The 27,568-nt window shown below is 37.4% G+C and overlaps 1 long non-coding RNA gene and 1 pseudogene across 1 annotated transcript; both read left to right on the top strand.

Moving 5' to 3' along the window:
• The first annotated feature begins 1,010 nt into the window (after positions 1-1,010).
• On the top strand, positions 1,011-2,369 carry LOC121255214 (annotated as a pseudogene).
• Positions 2,370-25,386: 23,017 nt separating this feature from the next.
• LOC121253999 lies at positions 25,387-26,489 on the top strand. The gene is made up of 3 exons (XR_005938549.1): positions 25,387-25,441; positions 26,250-26,309; positions 26,439-26,489. It is a non-coding gene; the product is annotated as an uncharacterized LOC121253999 (long non-coding RNA).
• Positions 26,490-27,568: the final 1,079 nt, after the last annotated feature.

Here is a 27,568-nt window from a genome sequence, read left to right as displayed (position 1 = left end):
TTTTGCAATACTCTTTCCAATGGAGAATACTCATCCAGAAATCATTGCTAAGAAGGGATACACATATAAACTATGTGCATTTCCTGGATTCTCCCCAACAACTATGTCATCCATACCAAGTGTGTGCATACATTTCATTCCATATGTGAAATGGGACATGCAAAGCTGACCAAGTGTGTGTTTCTAGTGTGACTATGTTACACATTTGCATGATTTTTCCGAGTGTTTTTCAATTACACATTTACACATCATGGGTCAATTTGTGACATTGACCCCCATTTCATAACATACACAACCCATCACCTTACACCCCTAGCTGGCAATTCAAATGTGTCCTTCTCACTAGTTGAATCAATCATCAATTTGTGCCTCTCCCTTTGAGAAGGTGTTCCACAACGTAAGCTTTGAGTTCCCAAAAAAATCTGCAGACAATATTAAAACCTTATGAGTAATTAATAACTTTGATTGCCTAGCTAACAATCTCAATTGATTGTCAAGTATATCCAACTCAAAACCAACATTGTAGATGGATCGATTGCTAAACCATCCAATATTACAGTTGCAAGAATATGTCAGTTGCTTCTTAATGGACTTCAAGGTCTCCAAACTTTTTTTCTTCTCTCTCTCTCACATTAGATGACAGATCTTGTTTTGCTACCGATCAACAAAAGTCTCTTAACTTGTCTTAAAGTCGCTTAGCTTTTAGAATGCTAAGTTTGATCATTTACGTTATTGGTCATTGATGGAATTTGATATAACTATGGTAGAAACAATAAGTGCAGGTGATGCTTGCTCATATGTGGAGAATGTTGGTTTTGCAGCTTGAGAAGGCTTTGCGTGAAATGCGCTCGAAAAATGCAGCAATCAAGTTTACTGATGATTCTAAGTTACTGCATGAGGCAACTGCTTTAGTCACTAGAATTGAGGAGAAATCTTTGGAGGTAGAGGTGAAATTGCGTGCTGGTGATGCCAAGCTTGCTGAGGTGAGCAGAAAGAGTGCAGAACTCTAATCCTTCATTTCTGAGTAAGCTTAACTCTTCTGACCTTTGCTATATCCATACTCTTGCTCTTGAATCTTTCTGCTACTGAGTGTTGTATAGTTTTTTTTTTTTTTTTTTTTTTTTGTAAAAGTTTTTTACAATTAATTAGTGAGGGTAATTTTACATAGTTTAATTTTTTCTCTCATTTAATTAAGTTGTTTGTACTTCTTACAGGCGAGAGTCCTATGATTCTACTTTATCCAAGCAAAGAGAGGACATGCGAGAATGGGAAAGAAAATTGCAGGAGGGAGAAGAGATTTTAGCCAAGGGTCCAAGAATTATTAACCAAAGAGAGGAGAGGGCAAATGAGAACGATAGTCCAAACAAGCAGCAAGAAAAGGACCTTGAAGGGTCAATATGCTAGGATTGATGCAACCAACATTAGCTTGAAAAGGAAAGAAGATGACATAAACAGCAGGCTTTCAAATTTAACTTTGAGAGAGCAGGCAAGTATTTCTCTGTGCTGTGTGGTTGCTAAATCTGTTGACTTATGTATTAATATATCATTTTAGCAGGAATTTGATGCCATGAAGACAAACTTGGAGATGAAAGAGAAAGAGCTACTCGCATTAGAAGAAAAGCTCAATGCTAGAGAAAGAGTAAGTTCTTACACCATGTTCTTTTAAGTGGAATACTTTTTAAGAAGCATCTGCCATCTTGCTAGCATGTGCTTTATCATTTTATATTTCATCTAGTGTGTGTTGGCGGCAGTAGAATTAGTAATTTTGGAGTGAATGAGATCTATGAATTGTCTGGGAAGGAGAATTGCTTGCCATGTATAATAATATAGAAGGAAGCTGAAGTGGAGAAGAGGGAAGCTGAAGTTAATCACATGGAGCTGAAAGTTGCAAAAAGAGAGCAGGCATTGGAAAAGAGATGGGAGAGGCTTAGGGAGAAAGAGAAAGACCATGAGTCCAAGCTGAAAGATCTGAAGGGAAGGGAGAAGTCCATTAGATTTGAGGAGAAGAGTTTGGAGAATGAGAAGAAACAAGTGCTCGCTGATAAAGAGGTTGTGCTAAGTCTCAAGGCTGAAGTTGAGAAGACAAGGGCTGATGATGATGGAGAGCTATTGAAGATACGAGAAGAGCAGCATCGGCTTCAAGTGAGTGAAGAAGAGAGATCAGAATATGTTCGCTTGCAATCAGAACTAAAACAGGAGATCAATGATTACATTTGCTTCAAAAAGAACTACTTCTAAAGGATGCTGAAGATTTAAAGAGAGAACTTGAGTTACGGAAGAGAGAACTTAAGACTGATATGCAGCACCAGCTAGAGGACAAAGAGAGAGAATTGCAGGAGAGGGAGAAGCTATTTCAAGAAGAAAAATAGAGACAATTAGACATTGTTAATTACTTGAGAGAAGTAGCTAGGAGAGAAATGGAAGGAATTACACTTGAGAGAGTTAAAATAGATAAAGAAAGACAAGAAGCTGATGAAAACAGAAAGCATCTTGAGAGGCGCCAAGTGGAAATGCGAAAGGATATTGATGAGCTTGCTGACCTTAGCAGGAAGTTGAAAGATCAGCGTGAACAATTTGTTAAGGACCTTTGGCCATTAATAGGAATGCTAAAGGACCTTTGGCCATTTTTTTCCCCTGCTCGCAGCTGCTCCATGGTTTGTTTCAAGAACCACTGAGGGTATGCCACTCTATTGTTATTACTACCAATTATCTCTTGATGAATGACAACATGGAAGTTCCTAGCAGGAAAACCCCATCAACAGGGCTGCACTTACAAGAAAAGGGGATCTTCTACTAGACTGCTGGGTAAAGATAGAGAGAACCATACTCTATGTAAAATATTAAGAGAAGACGAAAAAGAAAACTTTCCACCATGGATTATTTGATAATGAGAACAGGTGCTAGATGTGCGAGCAATTTTAAGGTATTGCTTTCATTATCAATTTCAGCATTGCTATTACAGATTCAAAAGCATATTGGTTTAAACATTGCTGATGATCTTGGACAATGTGAATAGGCATTATAATTCGAATGAAGACTATGTTTATTTGGGTAATTAGCGATTCCTACCTCAGCTTCGCCGAAAATCTCCTCATCTTTTGTGTTTCTTCATTGAAGTGGTGTGCTATCTGCAATTAAGCACGTAGACAAAGTAAGCGACTATACATACATATATATATCAATATATTTTCAATGTGATTTTTAATACTTACACTTATAAAGGGGATTGTGAAATGGGGGCAGCAAAATAAATTCATGAAACCACGATGGGTGTAAGCCTAGATCTATTATAAAAAATGAAGGCAATGATAGGGATAAACATTCCTATTTGTCTAGCATAGGGCTTAAAACAATACATAGGGTCTTAATTCAAAGAACTGTGTATATATGCCCATTGTCATGAGTACATAATGAATTTCAACTTAAAAATCATAATAATCAATACAAATATGACTTACCATCATCATCATCTGACTCCTCGTGCATATGAGTCTCAGACTCGCTACCGGAGTTATCCTCGTCAAGTGGGTCATTATCAATGACGACATCATTGTCAACTGGTTGGGACGGGTCTTGACGTGATATGCTTAATGGATCAACAGGCACATGCTCTTCATCGACTCAACTCAACGAATCGGCCATGGTTGATTCACTCTCGAGAATAGGGGATAGTTGTTCACATTATTGTGACTATCATCTTCTGTTTCACCCCCTGATGATTCGTCATCATCAATCTCCTCCTCAACAATAGTCATCGAAGGAATGTTGTAAGCATTCCTATTTGTAATCTTATGGACGACATGCCAACTGCCACCCAATGTCAGATCCGTGAGATAAAATACCTGAGTTGCTTGACATGCAAGGGCAAAAAGCTCATCTTTATACCATTGCCTAGCAGTATTCACTAACGTTAAGTGGTCTCTAACACGTATCTCCCTTCTCGGGTCGCCAATGTCATACCACGCACATTGAAAGAGATATACCTTACGCCACCCCATGTAGCGTAATTCTATAATATCATGTAACACACCGTAGAAGTCAACAGGGGATCCCTGATGCGACCCATGAACCACCACCTCGTTGTTTTGAGTACGACGATGCCTTTCACGCTTTTTCAAATAAAAGCGAATACCATTCACTATGCATCTGGCATATGATGCGACCCAGGGATTTGGACAACATGCTAATGCATATATGTCATCGGTTACCGCGCTTGGACTACTTACACGCAACTCTCGAATCTACAATACAAAATGACAGAAGAAAACACAGTTATGACTTACCGTCATAATTTGTCTAAGGGATACAAATGGACACAAAATATTGGTATCTTACATGAGATCTGAGCCACGATGGGAATTCGCTCTGGTGCCTACGATCGATGTTATGAGGGTCCTCTTCTTTCATCTTGTTATAGTGTTCCCTGCATATATGGGAAGCTAACGTAACTAGGAGAGTAAAAATTAAAAATTTAATAACTAAAGAAACTTTCCAAGAATGTTGTACTTACTCTATGTATTGCTCAACCTCCGTGCAATTATTAAGTACATACCAACGGGCCTTGGCCATTAGTGTATCTGCTAATTTGTGCGACGTTGTTGTCCCCAATGGTCGTGTCTTTTGTGAGAAAACAGATAAACTTGGCTCACTTCCCAACCCAGTCGAACCGACAACATCACTGTTACGTTCCTCTCAGTTATATCTAGTCTCAATATCATTAAGGTACATAGAGCAAAATGTAAGGCACTCGAGATGAAGATATGCCTTAGCAATTGAGCCTTCTGGATGGGCTCTGTTGCGGACGTACCGCTTGAACTTCCCTAGATACCTTTCAAAAGGGTACATCCATCTGTATTGCGCCGGTCCTGCCAGTATTGCCCCCTCTGGCAGGTGAACAACAAGGTGCACCATGATATAAAAAAATGCGGTAGGAAATATCATTTCTAGTTTGCAGAGAATTATGGAAATATTTTCCTGAAGCCGATGCAACACTGATATGTTCAAAGTTCGTGAACATAATTCTTTGAAGAAATAGCTTAAATCTATTAAGGCTTGACGCACATCAGCCCGTAAGAACCCACCAATCATGACTGGCAACAATGCTTGAATAAAGAAATGACAGTCATGGCTCTTCATTCCACTGATTTTCCCATCACTAACATTGACACACCGGGCTATGTTCGAGGCAAATCCATCAGGGAATTTCACATTTGACAACCAGGCACAAAACGTCCTTCTCTCATTCAAATTTAACATGTAGCAAGCAAGACTCATACTAATACGATCGCCATCACGTTGTAAATGCAATTCTTTCCTTAGTCCAAGATTAGCCAAATCCCTGCGTGCATTGGCGGAGTCATTAGTTTTTCCTTCAATATTCAGCAATGTTCCCAAAATGTTATCGCATATATTTTTCTCAATATGCATGACATCCAGGTTATGTCTCAAACTCAAGTCTAACCAGTAAGAAAGCTCAAAAAATATAGATTTTTTTGCTCAATTTAGTTGATTGGGCGTTCATTTCCTCTTCAAAGAAGATTTACCAAACTGGACATGTGACAGGAGAGCCAATTGTTCAATCAAATCCTCTCCCTCGACCCTTAATGGTTGGACTGGTGCTCCTCGTACCCATTAAAAGCATTTTTTTCCGTCTCCAAGTGTGATCTGGGGCCAACCATCGTCGATGACCCATATAGCAATGTTTGCACCCATAAACCAACCATTGTGAATTTGTGTCAGATGTACATGAAGGGCATGCCATCTTGCCCTTTGTGCTCCAACCAGAAAGATTGGCATATGCGGAAAAGTCATTGATAGTCCAAAGCAACGTTGCATGCAATCTAAACATTTGCCCATTGTACGCATCATAGGTATGAATACCATCTTCCTATAACTCCCTCAACTCATCGACAAGAGGGCACAAGAAAACATCAATATCATTTCCTGGTGCCTTTGGGCCAGGGATTAGCAACGACAACATGGTATGTGGATCTTTCATACATGACCAAGGGGGCAAGTTGTAAGGCACAAGTAGTACCGGCCATATGATGTACGGTTTGCTCATGTTATTGAATGGGTTAAACCAGTGTTTTTGGTACCGTACCGTACCGGCTGATATATGTCGTACCAGCTACTCGGCCAGTACCGGTAATATACATATTCCATACCAGCCAAAATATCTGGTGCACCAGCCGGTATTTTATGTTTCGGCCGGTACGAGACTCAACAGATTCAGTATGATGGCATTTTCAAAATTTTATTAAAAACTTAGGGGCAATTTTGGAATTTCACTTAACAACATTAGGTTTTGCACAGATTGCTTCTCTCCTCTCGTTTCAATTTCACTCTCATTTTTATTTCACAGTTTCACTTCCAGGCGGTAGCACGCAGCACGTCGCAGCAGTGGCACTCGAGTTCCAGACAGCCAGCCAGTAGTCCGTCAGCTCCACCGTCAGTCATCTCCTCCGTCTCGTCGCCCGGTCGCCGTTCTCCGTCAACTCCGATTCTCGATCGGTTTTTTTGTTAATTTTATTATTTTTTTTACTTTTTTTTTAAATAAATCAGAATTGTATTTTTATAAATGTTTTAGATTATATTGTTATAGTGTTTGTTTGTATTTTTATAGATGTTTTAGATTATATTGTCATAGTGTTTGTTTGTATTTTTATAGATGTTTTAGATTATATTTTTATAGTGTTTGTTTGTATTTTTAATTTTTATAGATGTTTTAGATTATATTGTCATAGTGTTTGTTTGTATTTTTATAGATGTTTTAGATTATATTTTTATAGATGTTTTTTATTATATTTTTATAGATGTTTTGATTATATTGTTATAGTGTTTGATTATATTTTTATAAATGTTTTAGATTATAGTGTCATAGTGTTTGTTTGTATTTTTATAGATGTTTTAGATTATATTTTTATAGTGTTTGTTTGTATTTGTAATTTTTTATAGATGTTTTAGATTATATTGTCATAGTGTATGTTTGTATTTTTATAGATGTTTTAGATTATATTTTTATAGTGTTTGTTTGTATTTTATAGATGTTTTTTATAGATGTTTTAGATTATATTGTTATAGTGTTTGATTATATTTTTATAAATGTTTTAGATTATAGTGTTATTTTTTTAAAGCTAATCATGTTTGGATTTGATGAGTTTCTTCTTAATGGCTTACTTATAAGTGTTAATTTTCTTTACTTTAATAGTTAAAAATGTCTAGTTGTCAATCAACCGGTGATATGACTTCAACTCCAACACTTGCTCCTGTAGGATAAGAAGATCTAGCATGGGCCCATGCATGTGCTGTGCCAGGGGCAAGAAATAATACTGAATGTTTATATTGTAATAAAGTAATTAGAGGTGGCGGGATCACTCGGTTGAAGTATCATCTAGCTGGAATTCCAGACGATGTAGAAGCATGTAAAAAGGTGTCTGAAGATGTAAAATGGCAAATGAAGGAGTTGCTTGATGAAATGAAAAAAAGCAAAGAGAAGAAAAGAAGAATAGGGTCAGAGATTGGAGGCGATATAGATTTAACATCTGATGATATTGATGATAGTAATAGTATGGAGGGACAGTCTCAGCTTTCAAAAGGTAAGGGGAAGTCGAATGAATCTGGAACTGGAAAGTCAGTGGGGGGATTGAGTAGATTTTTTGCTCCAAGAACAACTTCTGGGGCCCAACCTTCAATTAAGAGTTCTATGTGTTCAAATGAGATGATTGTAAAATCAAAGATGGTTGTAGCACGCTGGTGGTATGATGCTAATCTGCCTTTCAATGTAGCTCAATCCAAGTTTTATCAACCAGCTATCGATGCCATGACTACCATCGGGTCAGGATTCAAGGGCCCATCTTTATATGAGTTGAGAGGAAATTTGTTAAAGATGGCTGTGAATGAGATTCAAGATTATTTGCAACAAATTAAGAAGGTTTGGAATGAGACGAGTTGTTCACTAATGGCAGATGGTTGGACAAACCAGAAACAAGAATCAATAATCAACTTTCTAGTTTATTGTCCAAAAGGTACAATATTCTTGAAGTCTGTTGATACATCTGGCCTTAGAAAAGATGCTGAAACATTATTTAATATCTTTGATGAGATTGTTCAAGAAATTGGAGCTGAGAATCTTGTGCAGTTCATAACGGACAATGATGCAAGTTATAAAGCTGCAGGAAAAAAGTTACAACAGAAGTATGGCTCTTTCTACTGGTCCCCATGTGCAGCTCATTGCTTAGATTTAATGTTGAAGAATTTTTTTGATACAAAATATTTTCCCCTTATTGATGATACCATAAAAAAGGCAAAAAAAATAACAAAGTTCATCTATAACCATGGTTGGGTTTTGGCATTGATGAGAAAAGACTTTACCAAAGGTCATGATTTGTATCGTCCTGCAATTATAAGGTTTGCGACAAATTTTTTAAGTATCCAATGCTTGCTCTTATTTAAGAAAGAACTCAGACAAATGTTTACTTGTGATAAATGGATTGCATCAAGTCATTCTAAGAGCAGCATAGGGAAGGAGATAGCCGAGATCGTTTTAGAAGATAAAGAGTTTTGGGCTCAATGTCAATTTATTTAGGGGAGTGCAAAATTCTGAGAATTCCGACTCCATCCGACCTCCGCTCCGACGCCGACTCCGACGGAGTCGGAGTTGTCGGAATGCGGAGTCGGAATTCGGAGTAGCTCCGAATAGTCATTCGGAGTCGGAGTCGGAGTCGGAGCTCCTTGTAGCTCCGACTCCGACTCCGAATTTTTTTTTAAACCCAGCTGTAAAATGACGTCGTTTTACAGCTGGCTTAAAAAAAAAATTATTGAACGACACCGTTCCACTTAATATGGAACGGCGTCATTTCATATGTCTTCCTAAGGAAGACTTCCTTCATACGTTCCCCCCCTTCTTCTTCAGTTCTTCTTCTTCCTTCTTCAGTTCTTCTTCTTCCTTCTTCAGTTCTTCTTCTTCCTTCTCCCTTCTCTCTCGCGTCTCCCGTCCCAGTGACTGAACCATCCCTTCTCTCTCGCGTCTTCCATCCCAGTGCTAGCGTGCCGCCGTTCGTCGTTGCTCCTCCGTGCCGCCTTTCCTCGTTGCTCCTCTGTTCAACTTCCACCTACGGTGAGCCTTAAATTTATGAGCCCTAAATTTAATTCAAGCACGTCTTTTATGAATTGGAGCCAGCAGTTGTGATTCTTGTGAATTGGTTGTATTGAATATTCAATATAGTCCCAACACGGCGCTCAAAACCCTAAATTTTACATTGTATTGCAGACTTGCGCTCGAGCGAGGTGTCTAGCGCACGTTGTATTGAACATTGGCTCGAGAGATATGTCGAGCGAAAGTCGAACGAACCTCTCTGGATGGATTCTGCTCGAGCGCCACGTCGAGCGCACGTTGAACGAACCTCTCTGGATGGATTCTGCTCTAGCGCCACGTCGAGCGCACGTTGAGCGAACCTCTCTAGATGGATTCTGCTCGAGCGCCACGTCGAGCGCACATCGAGCGAACATTTCTAGATGGGTTCTGCTCGAGCGTCACGTCGAGCGCACGTCGAGCGAACCTCTCTGTATGGATTCTGCTCGAGCGCACGTCGAGCGAACCTCTCTGGATGGGTTCTGCTCGAGCGAACGTCTAGCGCACGTCGAGCGAACCTCTCTGGATGGGTTCCGCTCGAGCGAACTTCGAGCGCACGTCGAGCGAACCTCTCTGGATGGGTTCCGCTGAGTCGAGCGCACGTCAACCGAACCTCGATGTAATAATACATCGATACAATAATATATTATGATACAATAATACATGTCCTATTGTATAATACAATAGCCTAGTTTATTTTTAAACTAATTTTTTGCTTCTAATTTAATTTTTTCAGCTTCATTGATTGTGATATGGATCCTAGATATAGTGGAGATGATCATCCACAAGGGGATGTGGCGGATGCCAATGCTACAACTCCTACACCGGTGGGTACTTCCACCCCTAGAGCCACATCTAGGGCAGCTACATCTAGAACAGCTACATCTTGTGCGAGTAGTTGACTCCCACTCCCAGTTGATATAGAGGATTAGGATATGTTCAACGAAGAGGAGGAGATGCCCATTGAGCAAGATCAACCACCACGACCTTCTAAAAAGAGGTCGTGGACATGGGAGCATTTCACCAAAATTCCTGGTGAAATTGTGAACCCAGTAGCAATGATGCCATTACTGTGGATCACTTTGTGGATGCCATTCGAAGAAGCAAGGTACCAGTGTGTTAATAGCACATCTAAATGGTTGTCAACGATATAAGATAGCGAAGGGATTGCAAGCCACTGATCAGACCAACCTCACTTACCAAACTTCTACAACCACTGATGGTACATAGACTAAGAAATTGGTCATCCCTCAATACAGTGAGAAGATGTTGAGGGACATGCTTGTAGAGATGATAATTACTGATGAGATGCCATTTACCACAGTCGAGAAAAGAGGCTTTCGAAAGTTTCTAAATTTTGTTGAGCCACGATTTCTCATTCCATCACGGTATACAGTGATGCGAGATTGTATGAAGAGGCATGCGAAGGACAAGGAGGAGATGAGGAAGATGTTTATTACCACTGGCCAGAGAGTGTCTTTTACGACTGACACATAGACTTCTATACAGAACGTCTGCTGCATATGTATCACAGCACACTACATTGACAGTGAGTGGATTTTGCATAAAAAAATTATTGGTTTTAAAGAAATTGTGGATCATAAAGGTGCATCCATTGGGGCGAAGATGGATGATTGTTTAAAGGACTGGGGAATTCGAAAAGTGTTGTGTATTACAGTTGACAATGCCAGTGCGAATGAAATAGCAATTGATTGGTTTAAGCGGAACACGACGGTGAGAGATGATGTCATTCGGGCCCACGAGTTTATTCACGTTCGATGCTGTGCTCATATCATTAACCTCATAGTTGTTGAGGGATTAAAAGAGGTTCATGATTCCATAACCCGAGTCCGCAACATTGTACGATATGTGAGGGGTTCCCCTCAAAGGCTTGCCAAGTTTAAGGCAATAGCAGAAGATCTGAAGATTGAATGTTCTAGTATGCTGTGCTTGGACGTTCCGACTCGATGGAATTCTACATACATGATGTTGGATGTGGCACAGAAGTACCAAAAAGCGTTCGAGCGGATGGAGGTCGAGGATGGGGGCCTGAGGTATGCTTTGTTGGAGCCAGCAGGACAGGGGCTCGGTGCACCGGACGCACATGATTGGACCAGTGTGAGTTATTTTGTTGAATTTTTAAGAACTTTTTATGAGATAACCATGCGGCTATCTGGATCCAAATATACGACTGCGAACTCATTTTTCAGCGAGCTCTCGAAGCTTCACTTCCAGTTGGAAAATAGTTGTACTGACTCTGCTGGATTGTTATCTGCTATGGCTACGAGGATGAAGATCAAATATGATAAATATTGGGGGAATATTAAGAAGATAAATAGATTGTTATTTGTGGCTGTGATCCTTGACCCTCGAGTTAAGTTGGCCGTTCTAGAATTTTGGATAAATTCCGTCCTCGAGGCAATGAAGGCTGCAGAGTTTATTAAATTGCTAAAAAGTGATGTTGATGACTTATATCATCACTACAGTACTAGTGCTCAGCCTTCATCCTCAGTTGGTAGCTCCTCACATTCGAGGCCGACAGGATTGACAGTTTCCTCAGGTGATACTGACCCATCTGTAGGGGTTAGAGGCAATCGTATTATACAGCAGTATCATCAACTCATGTCAACAAGGAATATTATGCATTGTATATCTGAGGTTGAACGATATTTTATGGAAGCTGTCGAGGCACCTAGTGATGTATTTCAGTTATTAACTTGGTGGAAAGTTAATTCCACCAAGTATCCAGTCCTTTCCCGTGTGGCCCGAGATGTGCTAGCCATTCCTGTCACTAAGGTTGCCTCAGAGTCGGCATTTAGCACTGGAGGTCGCGTGTTGGATGCTTATCGGAGTTCGTTGTCACCGTCAACCGTGGAGGCCCTCGTTTGCACACAGAATTGGATAAGTGAAACGCCTATTGGACTAGATACCGTTGGCGTTGATGCCGAGAGCTATAGGCTTGAATCGAGTAAGTTTATATGCTTTTAAATGATGATTTAATTATTTTTAATGTTTCTAACTTCTACTTTTTATGATTTTATAAATCTAATTGTGAACCCTAACATAATTACCGATGATTGAGAGTTTGGAACAGACGCTACTTGAGAGTTGGGATGGAGTTGAGAGAACCTCCTTTCTTGGTAAGAATCAAATTATTCTTTTACCGTATTCAATTTTTTATTATCAATTTTTTTTCATCTATTGATTGATACTTTCTATCTTCATTTCAGGCATGACCAATGGAACAAAAAGTATTTGAGTGAAATCCGTGTTTAATTTTTATGTAGTTATATTTCAAGATTGAGTCATATTGTTATTACATTATAAATGAGACTGTTATAACTTATGGCTACATCATACATGTTATTTACTTTTTAAACTATTTATATAGTTATATTTATGTAGTTATATCCCGAGCAAAGACGTGAGATAAGTACTCTTTATTCTATAATTTCTATTAATACTTATCCATTCTCTCTCAAACGTTTAGAATTTATTATCCAACTGAAATTAATCGAATTATAGAAATTCATACCATCATTCTTTTTTATAAAATTTTAAATTTATGTAATTTTCAACTCATGAGTCATGAGCACTTTTAATGCTAAATTTCAGGCGGACATAAAACAAATTAAAGAAATAATCAAAATTCAGTAACAAAATCAGAACGAATATTTAAATTATTGAAAACTCTTGAATAAACCAAATATTTGTAGATCGTTCACTTTAAAAAAATATATATATGTTGCTCACTATCTGAAACGAAATTGAACAATAAAATTTAAATAATAATAAAAAAACCTCCGTTCGGAACTCCCTCCGAACTTCAGTCGGAGTTCCGATCGGAGGTCGGAGGTCGGAGTTCCGATCGGAGTTCAGAGCTTCGACCTCCAATCGGAATCGGACTCCGACTACGTTCGGAGTCAGAGGGGAAATTCGGCTTCGACTTTTGTCGGAGTCGGAGGTCGGAAATGACAACTCCGACTCCGTCGGAGTCGGAGCCCACCCCTAAATTTATTGTTAAAGTTAGTGAGTCTTTGGTTCGTGTTCTACGACTTGTTGATGGGGATGAGAAGCCTGCAATGGAATACTTGTATGATGCAATGGAAAGAGCCAAAGAGAATATAAAAGCAAGATGCAATAACAAAGTTAGTTTATTCAATACATTCACCAGGATCATTGATTCTAGATGGGATAGGCAGCTTCATAGTCCATTACATGCGGCGGGTTGTTTTCTTAACCCTGGAATTTACTATAGCCCCAATTTTAAAAAGAAAAATGATGTTGTAAGAGGCTTCGACAGCTGTGTTATGAAAATGGAACTTGATCCCGATAATCAAGACAAGATCATTGCAGAACTTGACTTGTATAAGAATGCAATAGGTGAGTTTGGACATTCTTTAGCAATCCGCCAGCGTGATAAGATTAATCCAGGTATTATCATTTATCAATATCATTTGTTAAATAGTGTGACCTTGTACTTTAAATTTTATCTTATTTTATTTTTACTTGTATTTAATTAATAATTTATAATTGCGTTATTGTTATAGTTGCGTGGTGAATCCAATTTGGTTGTGTGGTTCCTACGCTTCAAAGGTTTGTTGTTCGAGTACTAAGTCAATGTTATAGTGCAACTGGATGTGAGAGAAACTGGAGCACATTTGATTTTATTCATTTGAAGAAGAGAAATAGATTAGTGCATAAACGTTTGAATGACTTAGTATTTGTTCATTATAACTTGAAGCTGAGAGAGAGGTAAATTTTTTTAATACTAATGCTTTCACTGTTAAAAAATATATAACATTTTCACTTATATTTGATTTTATTTTGACAAGAGCATACAAAAGGGAAGAGATGCTTTAGATCCAATCAATGTTGAAAATATTGATTTGATGGAAGAATTGGTGGGTGAAGAATCTGAGCTTCTTGATGGAGAAGATTTGGATTGGGCAAGTATTGAAGAGCCATTAGCCTCACTAAATGAGGAAGACAATGATAATGTTGGTGTTGATGTTGATGACGGTTATGACATTGATGAAAATATTTTAATTAACATATCGAATCCTGATCCTTATTGTCTTTTTGATGAGGATGAGTATCTTTGATGACGTAGTGATGTTAATGATTTTATCATGATAATGTTGGTGTTTATAACTTTATGTTAGTTGTAACTTAAAACTTAAGACTTGTATTGAGAAGTATTGAGTTTATGACTTATTTTGTTGTTATTTTGGAATACAATTAATGCTTGTATATATATAATTTATCCAGGTTTAAATTATTCCAAAACGGTACCGGTACTGAAACGGTATCGTTACCGAAATATTATTCCAGAACATTACACCAAACGATACCGATACCGAAATATTTCATTCCAGTGCCTTGACCGGTACGAATTCCGATACGATATTCAAAACATTGGGTTAAACCCATCACTTGCCAAACCAAGTCTAACATTGCGAGGATCTTGGGAAAACCAACCATGTTTTTCATTAAAGTCTTTCCATACCTTAGAATCGGCTGGATGACGCATGCATGTCGGATCGTCAACACGTGCTTCTACATGCCATCTCATGGCTTAGGCTGTCTTCTTTGACATAAATAGCCTCTACAAGCGCAGCTTCAGGGGAAATATCAGAGAACTTTTTGTGGTATTCTCTGTTGCTTACTTGTTGTTACAATCCACCTAGATGCTTTACATTTAGGGCATTCATTGTAATCAGCATTTTCCTTCCAAAACAATGCACAATCATTTGGGCACACATGTATCTTTTTGTAACTAAAGCCCAAGTCATGCTCCAAGCGACGAGCGTCATTAAATGAGTCAGGGAATAAAGCATGGGGAAATGCAGCTTGCAGAAGCTTTATAACCATGTCAAAGGACTTCACGGTCCAACCACCAATGCTCTTGATGTGAAGCAACTTCACTATAAATGATAGCTTTGAGAACTTAGCACATGAAGGATAAAGTGGACGTCGTGCGTCGGCTACCAAATCCTCGAAATTAAGGTTTGTTGGAGTATTAGAGGTGGAGGGTTGATCATTTGTGTTTGCATTTCTTTCATTTCTAGTTGAATTATCCATAAACAACCCATGACGAATGTCATCTAACATATAGTTGAAATCATCAACGTAGTCATTGATGGCTGATGCATTGTCACCTTCATCATCAGAAAATGTAGCATCTAGGAACGGACCATCTTCTCCATGGAATATCCATTCCGTATAAGTTGGATCAATCCCTATGATGAACAGATGATCTTCGACAGTCAGATAAGAGTGGAAAGCTCTATTTCGGCATCTCCTACAGGGACACCTAATGTGATCGGATCCAAGTGTGTGGGCTTGAGCCATAGCCAGGAATTGTCTAACACCTTCACCATATTCCTTGGAATGCAATCTATCTTCGATAAGCATCCAAGCCTTATCCATCAGAGCAGCTGACCAACTATGGGAAAAGAGATTGGAAAAGATAGAGTTAGGGGATAATCAATGAGAATGAATGTAAAAGATCATTTCTTGGAGAGGAGGTATTTACCGGGATATCTGAAAAAAGTAGCAAAGAATGGAAAATGAGAAAAGTCATCAAGCTGAAATCTGTTTGCATTGTGGTTTGTGGGTAGGTAGAGGTGAACATGTATGTTTAATTGGTGGGTTTTAAAGTCGATCAGACAAAATGTGTTGTAAACTGGTGGCGTAACCTTGCCTATTAGGTGTACAGGTTCTCATAAATGCCTACTTAAAATTGTATTGGATGAATTTAGCATTATGTATATTTTCAGGTTGAATGAAGGAAGAGGCCAGAGAATTAGGCACTATTATTGAATTAAGGAGCCCATACTCGGAAATTAAGGAGCTGCAGTGCATGTTTTTTTTGTATTCTATTACATGTCAATGCAGCAATTATAAAATAAAGTAGAATTTAAGTTTGACTAGTACATGAGATAAATGAATTAATCAAATTATACGCGGAGTTATTAAATTAACTGAGAGAGTTAATATTATATATAGCTTTTGAAATTATAAGCATTGTGATATTGGTAAATATCATAACCCATCATGAATGTTTAACTTGGAGGAATACTTCCTTTGTATGAGATGGAACATCTATTTCTGATCGATCAACAATATGCAGGCTAAATCGATCTCATGAACCAATATATTCCAACACAATATTAATTGTGTCAATACTATAACAAAGGAATTCTCCATGAAGTAGACATATAAGGTCATATGTCTACTTCATTCAGCCACATGGATTTTGTTTTTCTCTTACGATAAAAGGGAAATTACACTAGGATCAAATAGAGTGGTGGCATATATATATATATAGCCAATATATATGGCTAGTCCCTACTACAACTCAAGGGCATATAAAATCTGTGGTGATTGAAGGTGAAGGGTACTTTGAAATGGCATGTCTGGAGGTATATCTTGGTCGAATTATTTCGTGACCAAAGTAGGAATCATTTATAGGTCTGGTGGTGTTTTCTTTTGAAATGCATTGTCTCTGATTCTAATCTTTTTTATTCAGTATGTTCTTAGGGAGGATGAACCTTGTTTCTCAATTAGAGAGGGGGCTATCCTCTTCCCTCGTTAACTTCCCTACAAGGTAGGTGGAAAAGGCAATAAATCGGAATGTTCAAAATCGGAAAAGGCAAACTAATATGCAAGGTAGGCTTTTTCATTGTCTGATTATGAGTTTGTGTCCAAAGTGTCTTCCTATGGCCTTACATGGTATTGCACTTATGAAAATTTGGACAATTATGAAGTACATGTCACATATAACATTAGTTTACGTATAAAAGCCACGTAATTGAAATATCCGAAAACTCTATTATTTCAAATGCACCAAACTATTATAGTTTAAGTTTGAGTAGGTGTTGACAAATATGCATAAAAATCTTGTTATTTTCCTTTATAGAAGCAGAAATTATTTCGGATACATCAATTATTATATCAACAATGATTCAAGCAACATCTATAGTAAATATAAGAACATGGTATAAATGTTAGCTTTTCTTGAAATGCAAAACCAAGATTATCATGGGGCAGCAAAGGAAAAAATAATATGAAAAGCATGAAAATGAATCAATGCGCGGAACTAACTAAAAAGATAATGAAACCAAAAGAGACAACAAATTCACGGTCCATAGTAAACATATAAATGTAACATATAAATTATATATCTATATGTATATCTATATATATATATATATGCAGATTCAGAAGGGCAGCAGATGCACAAGTAGAGAGTATACCTTAGTAAGATTTGGATGATCTAGTTTATGCCACACAACAACGTTCTTGCTTAAAAGCTGCCAACAAATGACGCAATACGTTAGAACTTCTGTCCTATGACCCTCCTCACCCCAATCGAGCAATTTAACTTGGTATCATGAAAGAATACAGACCACAGAAGAAACTGTTAACAGCGTATGGGAATGACTTGCTGTTAATGAAATATAACAAATGTAACTCACTTAGCATTAAAAATTAAAAAGAGGCTAACATAAGCAAGCAAAGAAATTCAGGTGATCAGCTGAATTGTGATGACGAGGAGAGGATTCAACTAATCGTAATATTTAGATACACAATTCAGCCTAGCTACTGCATGCACTCCAACTTACTGTCACACAGAAATGCACTGTCACCATAGGAGTGTGAGATGCCACACTCCTTGCCATTACACGGGTCCCACATCCCATGCTGAAAGAATTCATCAATAACATTCCCTTTGAGTTTTTTTTTTTTTTTTTTTTTTTTTTTTTTTTTTTTTTTGGTTGGGAGGAGCATACTATTGAATAGTGCAGAAGTGACAAATAAAATCAATCCTTTAATTCTTACCAAAGTTTATCATACATAACATTAAAAAAAAAATGAGCTTTCCAAGAGAAGATGTTTTGGTTTTTTGGTACTATTGTCACTGTATTTAGAACACACCAAGTTTTAGTCTTTTGCCCAAAAGAATGTTATTGACAGTATTCCCTGGCCACCCGAAAGGCAGTAAAAAAAAAAAGGTATAGTCGTCGAAATATGCACAAATGCTGGGAAAGTACTTTAGTTGTGCGTAATTTAATGCCTCAGTTGGAGTATATGAAACTTCTATTTATAACTGAATCAAGAACTTCTTTTATTAACACTTAACATTCTAAAAGTAAATCACGAACATATTCCATGTTTTAGAAAATGGTACGTCTTTGTCTCATAGGGTGCATATGGTTTGAAAGAAATGGGAGATGCTTCGAAGATAAAGAACGCTCATTGGGAGTTCTTAGAGATTTTTTCTTGAGTACTTTGAGTTTTTGTGTTAAAGTGTTTGTGTAAAACAGATAATTTTCTGCACCAGTTTTAGTTTTCTTGCGTTTAGTTTCTTTTCGTTTGTGGAAGTTGTAGGTGTTTCCTTTGTATACGTCATGTGTACTTGGGCTTATGCCTATATCTTGAATGAATTATTACTTATCAAAACAATTGCAATGGTCATACCGATTGAAATAATATCAACGAGGAAGCGAATATAAATAGCAAAAAAAAAAAAATACATGACCAGAGTCCACAAACATTTTCATTGTATGCACCAAAAAGTAGAAGCTGCCAAGCAGTGATATGTGCATTAGGAAAACAATCACGTTACCTTATTACTAGCTCCTTGTAAGGCTAATTCGGCAATGAAATGCTCTCACTTATATGTCCAGCATTGACATATTCACTTTTCCTAGCACGTGTAGTTATAGAAAACATTTACTGACATTGACCCTAATTTGATTTGAGTCAAAAGTGAGGAATTAGAGTTTGAACCAAAGTTGGGGGATGAAATTGATTAATTTATAGATATGTTTCCCAATACAAGAATTTTATTAAAATCAGCTCATGCCTTTCTTTAATGTTAACATTTTCAGTTCATAGATTAAGGAAATTAAATAGTTTACATCCAGATGGTGTCCAAAAGGCCCTTTACAGATGAGGTCATGAAACTTATAGTCATAGTCTCCCCTATCCTATTCGTTGACCAGCCAAATCATAACCAAATATTTTGTCTCGTCGCAAATAAGGTCTGCAAAAGATTGTGATATTGTTATCATAAAAGCACAAAGCTAATCCAAAAAATAATAATTGGAGCAGTTTAAGCACTAGGTAGTAAGCAATAAGATTTGCAATGAACCTAATGTTGCGAAATGCACCCAAATTAGCCTCAGTTGGAGAGGAAATGGAAAGAAATAAACACAATTGTCTAGTGACATGCGAAAGCCAAATTAGAGCCGCTGCTGCAGAAGCATGCGTGCATTAAGATAAGATAAAGAAAACGAATTGAATAATATGGAAAAACAGCAGGTAGTGATATGGAAAAATACAAGTAGGGAGAAACAAGGCACCAACAACATCACCAAAGTAATTCATGATGCAAAGTCCATGAGAAATAAAGATGAATTTTAACCAAAGCATCACCAAAGTAAATTCAGAGAATAATGATTTTTTGGTCTAAAAACATTAGGATATAACTGGAAGTATGGCTAGAAACCTATAGAAATAAAAACACACATTATTTAGCTTGACCTCATTAAGGCAAGTAAACAAGATTGGTAACTCCAACTGTGGTGCCTTAAACTGTGATGATAGTTTGCTGGAGAAACCATAAAATGCTAGTAACAAAGATTGGTGAAAGAAGAATAGAATCATTATACTTGGTAAAACAATTGTTATTTTATGATTATAAAATAAACTATTTATGTAGAAAGGGCTGGGTCGGGTTTGAAAACTTCTCTACAGAGGGATAAGAAAGTGTAAAGAGGGATTTATGAGGCAGGTAGCAACTTTTGGTTTATTCAGTTTAACTTCATATATAACTGACAATGAAAGTAGTGAGGTGAGAAAAAACAAAACTGGATTTAGCACAACAAAGCGGTGGGAAAAGGTTGCAGAATATGAATTTGTGGAGAAAAATCCTCCGATCAATACCTCTGACTCGACCTTTCTATCTATAAAGCATCACCACAACAGGGATCTCTCTATAATCAAGTGACATGGATATTGGGTAACTGAACCAAACACTCCATTAAATCAGACCACTAAATTAGCGAAGATTATCAAACATACCCAATGATGTTTTTCCCCAATAAAACTCTCTAAAAAAGAGAAATTTGATGAAAACGGATTTGTGGCAATTCTCTAGTAAAGGAAAAAAATCATGCAGTGATATGGAAAAGAATAAGTAAGGAGAAGAAAATATTCAGCGGGTGTTAAGAAAGAAAGGAAGACAAATTCATCTCTCCTGCTTGAATTGATACTTTAGATTCTATAGACAATTCAGACCATAAACAACAAATGTAGAGTAAATTTTGTATGGTCATACAAAACACAAAGACATATACTCAACATAAGTATCAATAAGCAAAATCAATACAAGTAAACGTTGTGATAATGTAGCCTAAAAATTCCTGAATAAATAATTCATAATTGGAGCCATGGGAATGAGGTGGTAATATAAGGAAATAGTGGTGACCATATCCACCTTTGGAAAAAAATCGCAGTAGTATGTTTGGTGTACCTATTTTATCTTTAGACTCTATTTGGAGGAAAATTGAAACGTGACAATATTTGAGAATTGTGAGGAAACGATGCTAGAGCTATGTATATATACTTCTCTAATACCATGTTTCTTTAGGCAGCCTAGTGCAGAGTTTTATTGGACTGTGGAAAAAAGACTAAGATGTCACAAATTAATTCTATGGTTTGTATTGACCATAGAAAACAGTATATCGATCAAGTTATAACAGTGGCAAACATATTTGTAAATACAAGATAATTTACAATAGAGATGGGAAATAATATTAAGTTCATAACCAAGAAACATAATGTTGGCCACTATTTGAGATATCAAGTTAAATAAAATAAAATAAAAACACCACAACAAAACAGAGATCTTCCAAATCATTTTCAACATCTACATTCCCTGTCTAATAGGTTGCAATTTGTAAAAATATAATGCAAAATTAGTATAGAGAGATATTTGTTAATAATCTTTGATTATTTTGATAAACATGACTCATAACTTTGAGTACTCTTAACGAATAAAAATGGAACAGGAAAATAGGAACAATTAGACGAGCAATTTTGCTTTCCCAAGTTCATGTTGAAAACCAAAACATGAATTAAAGATTAGGGTTTCTATTCCTGACAGGTGCGAGCTGAGAGACTTACCACTGCGAGAGTGGTGACGACATCTACCAGTCCGTGGACAACTCCGACTTCAAACCGCGCGAACCCCTCTGTGCATACCCACGACGTGCTCTCAGCCAGTGATGCCACATGACCATGTGTTGTCTTTGGTGGAGCACAGGGTCCAACCAGCCACCAGACAAATCCACGAGGTCGGCGACATTGGAAGCTCCACCGAGTCTTCTGGGATGAACGTGGTAGATGCAAGCCGTGGGAGTCGTTACCAACTCATGTACGCCGATCCCTCTCCTCTCTGCTAGATTTTCTCCCTAATTGATGGATTCCAATGGAAATGGTCGATCACGGGAGGATTTCATGAAATGGGAGAAAATAAGAGAGGCAGAGGGAAATTTTGGTAGATTTGGTCTAAGGTGATGAAAAGAAATTTTCCCGCTGAAATCGGACGAAAGGGAGAGTCAGTGCGCCAGTCACCAAATTCCCGCCGTGCTATTCATCGAAATGGGTTTCCACATGTTAAGCCGTGTAAAATGAGGGTTTTTTTTCTTTTGTAGCGAAATATGTTGGTGGGAAAATTACTTTTTTACAACAATTTTAAGTGATTCGTCGGCATGTCGCTGCAATAGAGCGATGTTTTTCCCACGAACCCAGTTTGTGACATAAATCAAGTATTTCCCACCATGGTTTGTCATGGAAAAGATTTTTGTGGCAAAAACGCTATATTGTTGTAGTGACGTGTAGGATCAAATACTTTATTAATAAGCTGACCTATCACGTTGAATATTTAATTAAATTGAATAGATTGTAACATCAAAATCCAAACTCATGACTCCTTATATAATACTTATAAAATCATCACAGATTACACAACAAATCTAAATTGATTAAAAATAATAAATTTAATTAGTTATATTTATTTTAATAGATGTTTAACGTTCTAGAAAATATAGTCAAGAAAATAAACATGTTCTGGGGTTACACAAACTTCACAATTAATCCGTTTTGTTGACTGCATGCACCCAATTAATCTCGTGGATATCATTCTTTACAAAAGCTTCACTTTTCCTCCCTTTTCGTTTTCATTGATTTGATTTATAGATTTTTTTTATTAATCAAATCGTATCAATTAATCAATTGCAAGAATATTTATTTTTCACGCCGACTTACAAATATAAAAATACATATACATTAATATATAGAGCAATCGCATCCCTGATCTATTCTCTCTCTAAATTTTAGTTAAAATAATCACTTTTTTATTACAATTATCCATCTCTTTATTAGTTTCACATTATTTTGCATTCATAATTTCAGTTTAAATATATTTTTTTTCAATAATAATTTTTGAAAATTTATGTTTTCAAAACCGTCTGTTATCTGTGCGTGATTGCAAAATCTTTGGGCTCAAAAGCCATGACCATCGTGTTTTCTTACAACGACTGCTTCCTATTGCTGTTGGGGGGCTTTTAAGGAGTGATATTGCATTGGCTTTGACTGAACTTAGCAGTTTCTTCAATGAGTTGTGCGCCCAAACACTGGATGTGAATCACTTATCCCAACTTCAACTTGATATCGTCACCATTCTATGCAAATTGGAGATGATATTCCATCCTTCTTTTTTTGATATTATGGTCCACCTAACTGTCCATTTACCGGGTGAGGCCATACTCTGAGGTCCAATTCAATATCGGTGGATGTACCCGTTCGAAAGGTATCTCGGCAAATTCAAGCGGTATGTTAAGAATAAAGCCCACCTAGAAGGTTCAATAACGGAAGCCTACATTCACATCGAGTGTTTGACATTTTGCTCGATGTATCTCCAAGATGTTGAGATGAAATTTAATCGAGCGAACCGCAACATTGATGGTGGACAAGAGGATACTATAGATGGATTCAAAATTTTCAACCAGAAACTTCTTCCCTTGGGTACAACTCGTAATGTGCAATTAGAAGATAGACTCCGTACCTCAGCCATATGGTACGTGCTTAACAACTGTACAGAGATTGGAACCTATCTCGAGTAAGCAATCATGACTTCCTTCATGCTTTATTCGAAACGACCTACTACTATCCATAAGACTTTACGTAACTAACTATATATTTCCTGGCCGATTATGTTCTCTAAATGTAGGGAGCACTACGACAAATGTAAGGAGTCAAACCCAAATTCTGTCGATCACACGCATCAAACTGAGTTTCCAACTTGGTTCAAAGAACGTGTAACTTAGCATTTGGGTGCATTTTATCTACTTACAATTAACCCGACCTTGCTTTTGACTATGTGTATGAAAGTATAAGTTCACAATTTAGCCTGATATTCCTATAGGTTCAAGACCAGCATACGGGAAACCCACCATGTGTGTCCACAGATTTGTATGCGTTAGCTTGTGGTCCTGACCCTTGGGTTGCATCATATGCTGGCTGCATTATAAATGGTAAACGGTTTCATACGAAGCAGCTTGAACTTCGCCGACAATCACAAAATTCAGGGGTGTTGGTAACTAGTGACAAAGATACTAATAATTTATACTTATATGGTGTTCTTAATGATGTTGTGGAGTTACACTACATGGGAGGTCGTAGAATATACTTGTTCAGTTGTGATTGGTTTGATGTTGGTGATAAGAAACGTGGGGTACGAGTAGACGATCATATGGTTAGTGTCAACATGGACAGAACTTGGTATAAGAACGAACCATTTGTGTTGGCATGCCAGGCTTCCCCGTGTTTTTACATTAGAGATATAAGGTTGAAGGGGAATTGGTATGTTGTGCAGAAGTATAATAATAGGAATGTGTAGGACATTCCACCAGTGCCAAGGGTTCTGGACGATATTGATGGCGAATCAAGTGAGGATGATGTCTATCAAGAAAATGAGCCATCATTTGATTATCCACTTTTACATTGTGATGCATGTCCAGTATTAACTCCACTTAGTAGGACTGATATAGAACCTATCCATATTGATGCACGAGGCCATATGGCGGTTGGTGGTGACTGCAGCAATTCGACAGACTTTATTGATGATGGAATAGTTCCATCTGGTTCCGAAGATGGTTATGGTGATTGGGAATATTCAAATGAAGAGGACCTATCCACCGAAGAAGAATCAGAGTCAGAATAGGCAACCTACCAACCATTTGGAAACCAGGTGAACACCGCATCAGTTGAAAGAGGCAGTCTTCATTGATTGGTTTGCATGCTGGGTTACCTATCTTAAGTTTATTATAAACTGGATCTAATTTTTTCTTTGATTTATATATGCCAAACCCTGGAATTTACAAGATTAATGAGCGTACACGCACTAATATATATAGTTTCACAATATTTATTTTAATGCATTATCTTATTGCATGGTTGTCGTGATTATATTTCCTCTAAATAGCTTCATGTAATTCACGTTTGCTATTGTTGAATCTTAGGTGGACGGAAATTTAGGAGACATTTGGTCAGAGTGTTGAAGGCAAAATCCATTACAATCTCATCTCAGCTGAAGGAGTTAATGAGGAGCATGAACGGCCCAGGTAGATCACTTCCCAGTGTACGAGGAACCTCTCCCAGGAAGTTTGTGCCGTACAGATGTAGTGCACGCAGGCCACGCGAAGTGCTCATTAGTGATGCCAATTCAGATGATTCAATGCAGCCTCCAAGCCAGCCATTGGAGCCTTCTTGTGCGAATCCAATACTGGAGACCTAGGCAAATAGAGAACCCTCCCCGAGGGAACAACCGGAGCCTGTTCAAAGTAATCAAGAAGGTATAGTTGACTTTGATGTGGGGTGATTTTATCAATTTTATCATTGGTGTGTAAGATTGATTTAAACAAATGAGAACCCTAACGTAACCTTATTGTTATTATGTCATACATGTGAGATGTCACGTCTGTTCTTGTAGCCAACCAGGCACAGACGAGACGTGGTCGCGGGCCTACGAAGTGTACTGAATTTGAAAAATTACATAAGCATGGGAAAGTGTTGTTGAAGATAAATAGTGGAGAAACAACACCATGTTGCGAGAATGCAAACATGTTTACAACACGTTTAAGCTGGATCATTAAACATCATTGCAACATGAGCTACCCTAGATGGATTGATGTACCCCAAGAGCATAAGGATGAATTAATTGATCGTGTTCGGGTAAGACTTTTATATTTTGATGTTTATCATTAAAAATTTAGACTATATATAATTCACTAGTGATCACCCTAAATTTTAATGGGCTATGCAGGCTGACTTTGAATTAGATTGGAACTTAGAGAACCATCGATTGACTATGACTAAACAGCTTCGTAAGCGCTTTAATGCCTTCCACCACCAATTGTATAAGATATATATGTCATATGCTAGCCATGACAAGGCATTGGCGACTGAGACTAGTTTGGTTAGCCCCCTAGTCTGGTTTAAGCTATGTGAACGATGGGGTAGCGAGGCCTTCCAGGTATGCATTATGGGTGTTCAATCCAAACCCAGACAAGTTGGGTAATAACTCCCCTAACTTGGATGGGATATTTATTACCCTGTGTACTTTTGCTTACATTGATGGTTTTTAATGACAGAAAATATCAAGTAAAAATCGGGAGAATAGAAATATGCTGAAAATTAACTACACAACAGGTCGCAAATCCTTTGTGAGGATGCTAGAACAGAAGGTATAAGGTTTGAAGTAAATTATTCCCACACAACACATTTCCCATTTATAAGCTCATATCATGTCAACCACACACTCACATAATGTTAAATTTAGGAGGTAGAGTTTTGCAAAGGGGTATGCTATATCCATGGTTTTGTTCATATATGATCAATAACTCTTGTATAGCATTTTTCTTGGTTAGTCATTTATTAGTGAGTAAGCTATCTATGCCATATGTAACATATTATTTGATTGAATATGTTACATGCACACATGTAGTGTGCTGAAAATGCAAATTTGGTGGACTTCTACAAGGAAACCCATTGGTCCAAGAAGAAAGATAAATTTGTGACACCTGCAACCGAAGACATTTATGTGAGTATTTTCTAGCATAAATCATACTTGTTAAATGCAATGATGGTTCTATTTATCATATTGAATCTTAAAAATGCATTATTAGGACATAAAATTCCATAATCGGTTCATTATGTCCTATTGCAGAAGGATATGGTAGGAAAGCTGGATACTCTAGAACCAGATAAACGAACTGACGAAGCAGTTTGAGCAACATATTGATAGCCTTAATAGATATTTGGCACATGAATTTTATATGAAGCAGTCTAACTATAAATGACAACTTACTGTGCCTTCTACACCCTGAATATAACTTAAACTGTGAATCATTCCACAAGCGGTAAAAGTGTTATGGCATGGATCATTTGAATTTGATGGGTCCATATCATCTTCATCTATAAACATTCTCGCACCAATGTTACCCAACATTTGCTCTATATCCTCTTTGGGATCGTCACCAACAACCTCAGGATGTACATCTTCATTGATATCTTTTTCTTCATCTCGAAGTTTGAATGACGTTGGATACGAATCTCCATGTAAGACCCAATCGGTATAACCTTGGTCAATACCTTTGACAAACAGATGCTCTCTCACCAACTCTATCTTATGAGAACGTAAATTTTTGCAAAGTCAGCATGGACATCTAATATGACCGTCAATGCCAATTGTATAGGATGCGAACTCAAAAAATTTCTTAACACCTTTAGCATATACATTGTAATCCTCACCCAACTGATCTTTAACTCACATCCAACTCTTATCCTTGTCTAATATTCTATTGCAAATAGTCACGTGAATCAACAAACAATCAATTATCTAACATATTGTGCAATTTCTTCTTTTCACCAGATAGTTGGTCCTATCCTTCGGGATTGTAAGCTCATAATGTCAACCTATCAACTATTATCTGTCATGTTCAACAAAATTTCAGCAGCATCTCCACATAGTTCTCTAAATATGCTAGTTTGGTCGTGCGCACCGACAAGTAATACATCAATGCACCATCACCGAAACTGCATATACAGAGTACAATAAGGGATGAATCTACCAAAATCATAATGTTAGATGCTACAGATATAGTTGGATAGTTTGCGAGAATAATCTTATAATCCCAAACTATCTACTCTGGACAATTCAAGAGTTATCAATCAACCGTTCAACATGATTGATAACTCTCGAATGGGTTTAAGGCTTATTTCAATCCAAAGTCCAGGATACGATATTAAAACACAACAATCCAAGATACGAGAACACAAGATGATATGAGAATAGAAAAT

This window comes from Juglans microcarpa x Juglans regia, chromosome 3D (assembly GCF_004785595.1).
Source record: "Juglans microcarpa x Juglans regia isolate MS1-56 chromosome 3D, Jm3101_v1.0, whole genome shotgun sequence".
Lineage (NCBI taxonomy): Eukaryota > Viridiplantae > Streptophyta > Magnoliopsida > Fagales > Juglandaceae > Juglans > Juglans microcarpa x Juglans regia.
This window is presented reverse-complemented; position numbering and strand designations above follow the sequence as displayed.